Source organism: Cupressus sempervirens, chromosome 4 (assembly GCF_028749045.1).
Source record: "Cupressus sempervirens isolate cs-2001-9-10 chromosome 4, ASM2874904v1, whole genome shotgun sequence".
Classification (NCBI taxonomy): Eukaryota; Viridiplantae; Streptophyta; class Pinopsida; order Cupressales; family Cupressaceae; genus Cupressus; species Cupressus sempervirens.
The window spans coordinates 177,553,951-177,557,365 of record NC_143121.1 but is presented as its reverse complement, the minus strand read 5'-3'; the positions used below and the strand labels follow the sequence as shown (position 1 = coordinate 177,557,365).

Genomic DNA, 3,415 nt, shown 5'->3' with positions numbered 1-3,415 from the left:
TGAATGTTAGATGTCGAACGAACCTATTATAGCATATGTAATTAATCAAATCAAATATATTGAAAGGCAATGTAGAAATGTAAGGTTGACTTAGTCAACAATTAGGGTTTGAACCCAAACATACCCTGTAAGGGTGAAATTTCAAGATGTTTCAAAACATGAATGGCATGGACTTAACCTAACTCAACCTTAGGCAAGTTTAATCCAAAATTCACTCGAAGAACTAAGGAAACCTAAATATCTTCAAAACATGATATCATCATTCAATTAGAGTTTAGTCAACCAACCTAGTTAACCCAAACAAGTTGTTTTGGTAGCACCTTGACTTGAGTGTTTTGAACCCATACAATATGTTGAGATGTCAACTCTGCATTTTAATGAAATGTAAACGAAACTCACTTTTAATCTTTTGTCAACTTTCCATAACCTATTAAATGTAGGATGTATAAACACAGTGGATTATTTAACTTTTTTAATACAAAAAAAATTGTCTTTGTATTTTTGCCCTGATATTTTGGACATGACATCTATACCCATCTCATTTCAACATATTTTAAAAAATCTCTGTATCGATATATCCATATATAATTTACTTGTGGAATCATAAAAAAATCAAATAGTAAAATTAGTTCAAGACAAAAATATGGCCACCTATTGTAAAAGTTGAATTCCAATATGAAAAAACCAGCTATGATATCATGGTTCTTTGTAGTGAATTCACTTTGGTTTCAACGGAAACCTCACGAGTTCATATTTTAATCACTAATCATAAATATTTGATACATTAAATCCGAAACCTAAGTCCTCTTCTTATAAGATCATCAACATTGATGTAACAAATAACTGACGAGAACAACGATATCCTTATCATACCAGGAGCAATTCCTTTAGGACATGACCAAGAGTTAGGTCTCCCACAAGAAGACAACCAAACTCGCCTATTTTGTCAACTGCTCAACACTCCCCTGATCTGTCCAATGCGGCCCAACGCGATTCAATTTCAGTTGGTGTCGGCCCCATCCAATTGCCTAAATGTAAAGGTGATGAAGTATGATGTGGGTTTCTACTTAAACCTTCAAAGCCTTAAGATCCAAGGAAGGATCCAAGTGAAAGAAATGCTAGCTCATTTACTTGTTAAATGCAGGAAAGAAATCACTGGAACCAGTGAGGATTTCAAACTCATGGGCATGTTTTGCAATGGCTAAAACATGTCTAGGTAGCTTCTGAGACACGTATGAGTTCTCAAGATAGCTGTTAAAGCTGTTGCCAAAGAAAATAATTCTATTAAACAAAAACGCACTCCAATTTACTTGGAGCACATTGTCGTAAAGAAACACCTCACAGTAGGGCATGAAAAAGAGAGTACACCTATTGACTGTTCGCTTCCCCTGCTCATTGATTTCGGCAAATGTGCACCCTATATTCTTTGTGACTTTATGTTCTGATGCAGTCACAATTGGATCAAACTCTTCCATTTCACCCACCCGACAGAAACGCTGCGAGAGACAATTGCAAGCGTGACCTCTCTGAATCGCCAATGCTCCCGATTCCATACACCACCATTTGAAGCTGTGAATCCATTCCCATTACTCTAATTATACCATTTAACATTTTAGGGCTTTGAAGTTGTTTGAGAAGTTTCCCATAAAAAGGTAGACTCAACTAACTTCTTCATAGAACTACGCAATCTACTCATTATTTTCTCATCTTCATCAGGGTCAATTAGTTCAGTTCCCCCTGATTCAAATGCGCAGACCGCCATGGAAAGATATTGGGATTGGTTAGATGAATCCATATCAATTTTCCAGAGTTCTTTATACCTAGTTGGTTGGCTTTTCCTATTTGCACAGTTCTTCTTTTTCCTCCCCATGACCACAGTCCATTCCATTCCTGCATTCTCTGAGCCCCACGATTTTAATGGAGCCTTCATCAGAAATGTCCATGCAACTATTTCCTTTAGATCAAAACTAGGGACAATTACTAAATGCCAGAAAATGAAAGAGATCTACATACCTCCGATCATTATTCCCTCGCAAGAAAGGGTCAGCGGTAAAAATTCCCGGAAACCACACGTCTTTCATCACCCAGGGAACTGTGTGCGACTCAGAAATGAGAAAATAGCCACAAATTTTTCCAATTTAAGTTTATTTAAGCTAATAGTTATCCGTTATTTTTTTCCATTTACAAAGAAAAACTAAAACTATGAACCTCTTTTGGTCGTCTTTGATCTCTTAGTTCTCATTAAAATTAACACTTAGTATTTTATTTTTCCAAAGGGTGTAAGGTTGAAGTCAATAGTGCTGTTAGCTTTTGATGATGTTCTAAAATTGTATTCATAAATTCTCAATGTCTACTTGCATACCTCCATCTTTATATCTTTTTTATTTACACACATAAACAGTCATTCTCCCCCATTCTCTTTCTTATCTTACCCATTCTTACATTTTTCTCCTCTATATCTATGTCCTAATTCCTCTATTCCTTTTTTATCTACTCTCTCATCTATCTCTCTCTCTCTCTATCTCTCTATCTCTCTATCGATCTATCCAGTATCCATCTATCACCTCATATATCTTTATAATTCTCTATTTTACTCTTTCTCCCTCATCTCCTTTTTTATCTTTGTCTTCATAACTATTCTCCACTTTGATATTCAATTTTGATCCATCTATCTATACATTGTCTCGCCCTATGTTTCCCTACCTATTTCTATCTCTAGCAATCTATTCACCTCTCTACCCCTCTTTGTTCTTTATATTATCCATTTTAGTCACTCCCCCTCACTCTCTCCTTATCTTTAATTATAATTATTCTCTCTCTCTCTCTCTCTCTCTCTCTCTCTCTCTCTCTCTCTCTCTCTCTCTCACACACACACACACACACACACACACACACACAATTGTGTGATAAATAAATACTTTCATGGATAAAAATAGGATAAATCATGATAAATAATGAATTAGAATCAACAAGATCAATAAGTGATTGTTAAATCTTAGCTTTGAATGAATCTATAGGTATATAGACAAAGTGACTACGATGATAGTGAAATATATATCAAATGATCATGTTGTGGTATATTTGTGAATTTCTATCTCTATTATTATATCCATATGTATATCTTTAATTCACACTTTCCCTATCTACATCCCTATCATTTTATTTATATCTTTCTTGTGCACACATATAGCCCTCTCTATTATTATATCCATACATCTCTCTATATTCACACTTTCATAATCTACCTCCCTATCCTTTTATGTATATCTTTCTTATGCACACATATAGTTCATTCTTCCTCTCTACCTCTATCTTATCTTACTTCTATCTTTACCATTCACCTCTCACTACCTTTATTCTATTCGCTCAATTTATCTTTAATCTACTCTATGTTTATATCTATATACTATCAAAC

The 3,415-nt window shown here is 34.7% G+C and overlaps 1 pseudogene; it reads right to left on the bottom strand.

Annotated features, from left to right (window-relative positions):
- Window positions 1–1,067: 1,067 nt before the first annotated feature.
- Window positions 1,068–1,930, bottom strand: LOC149560550 (protein SENSITIVITY TO RED LIGHT REDUCED 1-like; annotated as a pseudogene).
- Between the last annotated feature and the right edge of the window lie 1,485 nt (window positions 1,931–3,415).